We start from the raw sequence: 8944 nt of genomic DNA, 5'->3' as shown, positions 1-8944 counted from the left end.
AGGTAATTGGAGGTGTCAACCTAAACTCTAAAGAAATGGCTGGTGGCAACAATACTTTGACGCATGGTGTGTGATAATTTTTTGCTCGTGACAAGTGGCCGGGACTTGGTTAGGTTTTTTGTAAAATTATGAATGAAAATGAACCAGAAACGATCAGGGAAAGAAAGCACCGAATCAGAAAATGAATGGGCTTTCCGAATCTGTGCATATCAATTGGGGAAATTGTGTATTGCGGCCAGGAAAATTCGGCAAACATTTTGACGTCTTCGAAAAATGCCGTTTTTTTGACAAGTCAGTGGTTTTATACCGGGGTGAGACGAAATGAAATTTGCTCGATTATTTTATTAAAATTATTCGAATATATACACGGGTCAGTCGTAATGATCTATTTAATTTAAAATAAAAATTTAGATATTAGGTGAGTTTTTACTATTTAGTTTATTATTAATATATGTTAATAATTCTTAAACATTGCTTTTGGGATATAAATACAATTTTTTTGAAAATATTGAATTTTAAGGTTAGTCGAGTATTATAACTTTTTTGGTATTGGTGCGATTTGGTTGAAATTTGGTACCTAGTACCTATTTCGGATAAGATTAATAAATTTTGACAGATATTTGACATGACTATGTTTTAAGGTCACGTGACTACCTTAACTTTCTTCCTATTTGTCCGATTTGATTGAAATTTGGTATTTGGGGTTTATTTAGGATGCAATTATTAATTTTTCACAGATATTTGACATTTGACTTCCAGGTCACGTGACTAATGTAACTTTTTTGCTATTGGTCTGATTGGGTTCAAATTTGGTATTTGGGCTTTATTTAGGATGCAATTATTAATTTTTGACAGATATTTGACATTTGACTTCCGGGTCACGTGACTATTGTAACTTTTTTGCTATGAGTCCGATTGGGTTCAAATTTGGTATTTATACTTTATTTAGGACACAATTAATAAATTTTGACAGATAATTGACAAATTATATTTTAAAGTCACGTGACTTTCATAATTCTTTTGCTATTGATCCGATTGGGTTGAAATTTAGTATTTGGGCTTAATTTAGGATGCAAGTAATAAATTTTGATAGAAATTTGACATATTGAATTTTAAAGTCACGTGACTTCCATAACTTTTTTGCTATTGATCCGATTGGGTTCAAATTTGGAATTTGGGGTTTATTTAGGATGCAATTATTGATTTCTTACAAAATTTTAAAATATTGAGTTCTGGGGTCACGTGACTATCAAAATTTTCTATTTGATCGAAATCTGCTATTAGATGATATGTATATATTTATAGATAATATTTTGTATTACCCTATTCGTTTTATCTTAATTAGTTAAATTATTTCTTAAATTTGCCTTTAAAAAAAAATTAAAAAATCATCGGTTCGAATACATAGGCTTTAAAGGGAACATATCTTCTTTCGTAATATTGTAGCATTATTATAGATTTTGAAAAATTTTGTCATAAAGCTTTTTCATTACTTTTTGAATGGTCTTTAGCCAAAAAAAAGAAATTTTGAATTTGGAGCATGTTTTGAAAAAAATTTCATTTTGGGCCAGATTTTGTTCGAAAATCGATAAATGCAAATAAATAGGTTTTCTGTTCATTTTAGAGTCAAATCGATAATAACCTTTTTGAAAGGTATCCTGAAGTAGTACAAGATAGAATAATAAAAACGTAAAGTTTTTCCACAGGGCTCTTGATATTTCGGTATTTATGAATAATAGTTTTTTACAATTTTCTCCGAATCTGTCATAGCTATAATCATATCGTTTTAACATTCGGATACCTCGTAATAGTCCTGAGAACTTTTATTAAAGACAAAAAGTTGTCAGAGTTATAGTTTATTTAGAAAAAAATAAAAACCGTTTTTCGACATTTTTCATGGCTATACCCCTTTCGATTTTGGAGCAAAAAAAAATTTTTTTTTTCTTGGGTTTTTTTTACTGGAAATTGCCAACTTAGGGCTTACATTATAATTTGTCGGTTATAATTTTAAGAAAAAAAATGCTACCGTGGGAAAAAAACGAGTTTTCTTTTATTTTTTTTCACATTTTTACTAATATCTAGACTTCTATAGCTTCGATTCAATTCGTTGATGGTTTCTTTTATTTCTTATTCTCCTCCTGTCAATTCTTTTGATATTTTATTACAATTACCTTTCAAAATAAAACTGAAAATTTTAAAAAATCGACGTAAAATCCCGGTTGACTTATCCCTATACATAGGTTCTTATGGAACCTAAGATTTCTCTTTATATTATGGCACTCGTATCAATCGTGGAAGATTTTGTCATAAAGCTTTTTTATTAGTTTTTGAATGGTCTTTAACCAGAATAAAGAAATTTTGAATTCGGAGCATATTTTGAAAAAATTGTCATTTTGACCCCGGATTTTGTTCGAAAATCGAAAAATGCAAAGAAATAGGTTTTCCGTTCATTTTAGAGTCAAATTGGTAATAATCTTTTTTAAAGATACTCTGAAGTAGTACAGGATAGAAAAATAAAAAATTGAAATTTTTCCATAGGGCTCTTGATAATTCGATATTTATGTTTAATAGTTTTTTCCAATTTTCTCCGATTGTATAATAGCTACAACCGATTCGTTTTAACAGGCGAATACCCCTTAATATAGCGAAGAACTCTTATTTAATACAAAAAGTTGTCAGATTTATAGTTTATTAATAAAAAAATAAAAACCATTTTTTTGAAATTTTTCGTGGCTATACCCCTTTCGATTTTCGACCAAAAAAAAAATTTTTTTTCTTGGGTTTTTTAGTGAAAATTGCCAGTTTAGGGCTAAAACTAAAATTTGTCAATAATTATTTCAAGAAAAAAAATGATACCGTGGGAAAAAACCAATTTTCTTTTGTTTTTCCCACATTTTTACTAATATCTCGGCTTCTATAGCTTCGATTCAATTCGTTGATGGTTTCTTTTATTTCTTATTCTCCTCCTGTCAATTCTTTTGATATTTTATTACAATTACCTTTCAAAATAAAACTGAAAATTTTAAAAAATCGACGTAAAATCCCGGTTGACTTATCCCTATACATAGGTTCTTATGGAACCTAAGATTTCTCTTTATATTATGGCACTCGTATCAATCGTGGAAGATTTTGTCATAAAGCTTTTTTATTAGTTTTTGAATGGTCTTTAACCAGAATAAAGAAATTTTGAATTCGGAGCATATTTTGAAAAAATTGTCATTTTGACCCCGGATTTTGTTCGAAAATCGAAAAATGCAAAGAAATAGGTTTTCCGTTCATTTTAGAGTCAAATTGGTAATAATCTTTTTTAAAGATACTCTGAAGTAGTACAGGATAGAAAAATAAAAAATTGAAATTTTTCCATAGGGCTCTTGATAATTCGATATTTATGTTTAATAGTTTTTTCCAATTTTCTCCGATTGTATAATAGCTACAACCGATTCGTTTTAACAGGCGAATACCCCTTAATATAGCGAAGAACTCTTATTTAATACAAAAAGTTGTCAGATTTATAGTTTATTAATAAAAAAATAAAAACCATTTTTTTGAAATTTTTCGTGGCTATACCCCTTTCGATTTTCGACCAAAAAAAAAATTTTTTTTCTTGGGTTTTTTAGTGAAAATTGCCAGTTTAGGGCTAAAACTAAAATTTGTCAATAATTATTTCAAGAAAAAAAATGATACCGTGGGAAAAAACCAATTTTCTTTTGTTTTTCCCACATTTTTACTAATATCTCGGCTTCTATAGCTTCGATTCAATTCGTTGATGGTTTCTTTTATTTCTTATTCTCCTCCTGTCAATTCTTTTGATATTTTATTACAATTACCTTTCAAAATAAAAAGAAAAATTAAAACAAATCGACGTAAAATCCCGTTTGTTCTTTTTCAATAAATAGACCCTTATGGGAACTTCTCTCTGAATTTGGTATTTATGGTTTATTTAGGATACAACTAATAAATTATGACAGATAACTGACATTTGAGTTTCAGCCTAGATCAGGTGACCGTAAGTGCAAGTACCGTAACTTTTTTGCTATTGGTCCGATTCTGTTGGAATTTGGTATTTGGGGTTTATTTAGAATACAATTAACATATTTTAACAGATATTTGAAATATAAGAGAGTATATTAACACACAACGCGACTATATAATAAATTATGGTTCTTTGAAGCATGATACCCCAACAACTGGTCCTCTCTTTCCTTGGCAGGTAGACGTTAGCCTCCCTGACTCACCTAAGTACACCTGATAATTTTTGATTGTTTTTTTAAATTCCCTTATGGCTTTTCACAGACAAGACCTAAAGGTTCCAAACTGGTCCCCACGGACCAAAAGTATAGGAGCGAAGCGACTATACTTGTTTATTTGGTCAAGGCAATTCACATTTCAAGCACATGTATGAAGCTTGTATGGCGAAAATCGGAATCGTATGTCGGCCATCTTGTTTGACAAAATTGACAGAAATGACGTTGACATTGACTGACAGAACATCATAACCGATTCCAAGCGATCTATCGGTTTTAACCGCTTGATCAGTCCTTGAACAGTCCCTTTATAACATAATCAATCGTGTCCGCTTGGACGTGTTTGGTTGAAGTAACTTCATAATTTGTCAGCTGTCACTATCATCATTTTGTTTGTTTTTAAATAATACCCCAGGCGCCAGTGTCGCCAATAACATTATATGAAATTAGTTAGTTCTTAAACATAAATATCAAAAAAGAACACTTATTAGCCATAATAAATTTTGTGTCATTTTTAAAAATGAAATAATTTGTTGTTTGTTTTTATTTTTTCCCGCACTTATTTCAATATCTTTGACATTTGACGTTTAGAAAACCGCTCCGGACGTGGTAATTATTGTTACCACGTGTTACCACGTTACAATTAGTGGTAATTACTGTTCCAAATTGATGACGTATAAAGGGCTAATTGGTGACGTCACGTATCTTAAGCGGTTATAACCTAACTTTATACAATCCCTTATCTATGCTTATATAGTTCAGTTCAGAGATCTATTAGAATCTTTGATGTGCCGCGAATAGTCCGTGTGCCGGTGTTGCTTGTATTGTCACATGGCATGCATGTTTAAATCGCAAAATTTTATGTGGAAAGAGTCATAAAGTAATATTCTAAGCGATATTTAATCATTTTATTAAATAAATAAATGTTTTAAGCATTTTTTTAAGAATTTATACATTTGATTCGTAAAATTTGACTACATGCGCCCACGTACTATTTTGTTAGACTGAGTCACAGGCACTCAAGCGTGAAAAGTTGCACAGGTCCGGCCTTCAAATTAATCAAATTTATTATTCGGGATTCTTGGGATTAGTTTTATTAAGTTAGAAATTCAGGATAGTTGAAAGGTAGATAATATTTAATTTAAATATAAGTAAGATTTAATTACGTAAAATGAGTTTAACCAAAAATTTTAATTTAATAAGTTTAGTTTTTAGCACCATCAGTGGGGTGTTTATAACAAGTGATGAGAGAATAGGTGGTACGAATTACTTAGGCCCATTTATTCTGGGTATTAAGGCATTAAATATTTACTGTTTGACACAAAAGGGTAAAATGTTTTGGTTTGTCTTCAAATTTTATATATTTCCTTTTTTTGGGTATTGAGATTTATTTTTACTTGGTGGTGATTATTAATGGGGATTTTGGCTGCCATATTCAATGTCACTACATTTTAAGTATACTGAATCCTTAAACTACAGTGAGGATACTAAATACTTTTATAAATTTAACCAGTCTTTTGAATCTGGCCCAAAGAGTTAATACAATTTTCTAAATTCTGTTTTTTTGCCTTTGTTGCTGCTATGGATTTCAACTTCATCTCGCACATTAGCATATGGATACTAAAGCATTACATTATAATTATATTCTTTATTGTGTCGCTTAAGGACAAACAGGGGCAGTAAGCTGAAAAAAACAAAACTTTAAACTTGTTTAAATAATAAAAATAGGGTTTTCTTACTATAGCAAAAAAATGACTTTTTTCCAGAGAATGAAGGAAGAAGCAGTCTTTATTGTGTCGCTGAAGGGCATATATTGCTGCATGTTGTCAATGAGCCAAAAGATAAGATTGGAACGAAATTCGTGATAGGGACTTACTAATTTTTGATCAGTTGACTGTCGTTTTCTATAAACCTATTCAATTTTTTTACCCATAAACACTCTATTATTTAAATGTTATTTATGAAAAAACGTTTGAATATTAAAATGTATCAATATCTTTTTGACACATAAGTTTATCTCTATCTAGCTCATAAAGGAATGAGATAAGTATACTTTTATCTCATATAAATGTTGACAAATTATTATGTTTTTACGGGCACTCCTGAAATAAAAATTCTAATTACTTGACTTTTATGAAATGGATTTTAGTAAGTTCTTTAACAAAAACTAAAAAAGCCTTCAGAGTAGTCATAACTCATTCATTTCAAAATTAAATCAATAGAACCCTAAGAAACTAGGGTACTAACCAGAAGCAAATTATTTTGTCTTTTACAGCCACCCCTGGAATAAAAATGCAATTTTCTTGGCTCTTAATAAATGGATTCTAGTCATTTCTTCAAAAAAGAATAAAAAAACCTTTAAAGTAGTTCATAAATCAATAACGGGAAAATTTTGACTGTTAGAACTCAAGGTATAAGTAAGATGTCCATTTTCTTCCGACTTTTAGTTATTAAACTTTAGTTATTTTTATAGAAAAGACTAGGAAAGTCTTCAAAGTAGTCAATAAATCAATAATAACGAAATTTTTACTACTAGAATTCAAGATATTGGCGGGCCAATAAGAGACAAATTATTTTTTTTCTTACAGGCACTCCTGGAACAAAAAATCCAATTTTTTGACTTTTAGTAAATGAATTTCAAGCGTTTCTTCAGAAAAGACTAAAAAAGCCTTCAGAGTAGTCCATAAATCAATAATTTCAAAATCTTGACTACTAGAACTCAAGATATTATTGTGTCAATAAGGGACAAATTATTTTATTTTTTACAGGCACTCGTGGAATGAGAAATTCAATTGTCTTGACATTTAATGAATAAATTCCAATCATTTCTTCAGAAACGAGATGGCCATAAACCAATAATTGAAAAAATGTTGATTTTAAAAAATTTAAAATATTGGGGTGCCAATAAGGGACAAATGTTTTTTTTCGCACAGGCATTCCTGGGATGAAATTTCAATGTTCTGGGCTTTTAGCTAGTGGATTTTAGTCATTTCTTTAAAAAAGACTAAAAAAATCTTCAGAATAATCCATAAATCAATAATTGCAAAATTTTGACATTTTTCTTCTTGAAAAAATTACTGTGGTTATTATTAAGTAAGAAAAAAATGTGACTTTTGTTGTAAATTTCTTCGTCAAAAAAATTCCTAGACAAACACGAAATTTGATCCTCAACTGCGACAACAGAGGGAAGTAAGCTGTAAAAAACAAAATTTTAGACTAATTTTCTTAATAAAAACAGTGTTTTTCCCAGAGAATGGTGAAAGAAGTAGTCTTTATTGTGTCATTGAAGCGCAAACAGGGGCAGTTATAATACTAAAATAAATCCACAAACACAAATAAAAAAACACACTTCCTCACAGTAAAAACTGCAAAGAATTTAGACGAATACAGGCCAAATTCTAAATTCACCAATTTCGTAAAAGGGGAAAAAGGAAAACCAGCAAAACCCATCAAATAATAATGACCTGACCTCCCTCCCAACTATTAAAGGTGATAGACCCCTTAAAGATTTTTTTTAAAAATACGTTAAAAGTAATTCAAAAATAGCTCATAAATTTATTTGGGTACGGCCCCGTAATTCTCAAAATCAGTGGGATAGAGAGAGATACACAATCACTTGCACAGCCTAAAGTAGGAATCGTCAGAACGCAGATGTTTTATCTTTGTTTAATAGACTGGTTAAAAAGAGGTGACAAGTCTGTGAGTGCTGGGAGTGTTTAAAATATTTTGTAAGATGCTTGGATTTTAGTCCGCGGTCAATTTTTTGATATTATTTTCTTTCTAAAAATGGACATTTTCGAAAGAAAAATAAAAAATAGTATAAAACATGCGGTTTTACGTATATTTAAAATGATTTCATAGATAAACTATATAAAATCTTACCATTTAAACATGTATATCATGCGACAATAAATACGACATAGGCGCACGGACTAGTTAGTGCGGCATCTGCGACACATCAAAGATTGTAATAGATCTCTGAATTGGACTTTAACCGTTGATTGAATATTTGGGATAAAATAAAGAAATAGAAATTCCTGCTTCCCTAATTGTTTTAGCTAAAAAGTCTATAGGACCTTTTTTGTAGCAAATTAATTTTGTTATAAGAAGGAATTTTTATAAAACCAGATATTTGAATCGTGGAGACAAAATGGTCGAAAATATTCTTTCTCTTTTCCCTTCCCATCACCTGTTTAAGAAACAAACATTACCTTTTTTGAAACTTCAAAAATCTGTCATATTAGGTAATAACAACAATATTTATTTGCAATAAACTACTGTACAAAGTTTAAACTAATAATTACACTATTTCATAACTATTTTATAAATAAAGCACTTATTTCCCGTGTACTAGTTCCAGAATGGTTTACCTTTTGGTAGTTGGATTTGTTTATGAAATTAATAGTATTAAGAACCAACCAAAACCAATGCTTCTTTTGACTAGTTTACAATTAAGGTGCACGATACAAAATACAAAAGCGCCACTTTAGGCGCCCGGCGCATGTACCAAAATTTTACACGCCATTTGAAATTTAAAAGCGCCACTTTGGCGTAAATGCGCCACACCTGGCAACCCTGATCCCGCCTGGCACTTGACAAATGACAAGTCGCTGTCAATTCTGTCAAGTCAAAACACGCAGAACTCATTTCGCGGGACACCTAACGTTATACTCGTGCGTGCGTTAACCTCGTTTAACGTG

Source organism: Anthonomus grandis, chromosome 10 (assembly GCF_022605725.1).
Source record: "Anthonomus grandis grandis chromosome 10, icAntGran1.3, whole genome shotgun sequence".
Lineage (NCBI taxonomy): Eukaryota > Metazoa > Arthropoda > Insecta > Coleoptera > Curculionidae > Anthonomus > Anthonomus grandis.
Note: the sequence above shows the minus strand (reverse complement) of the source record.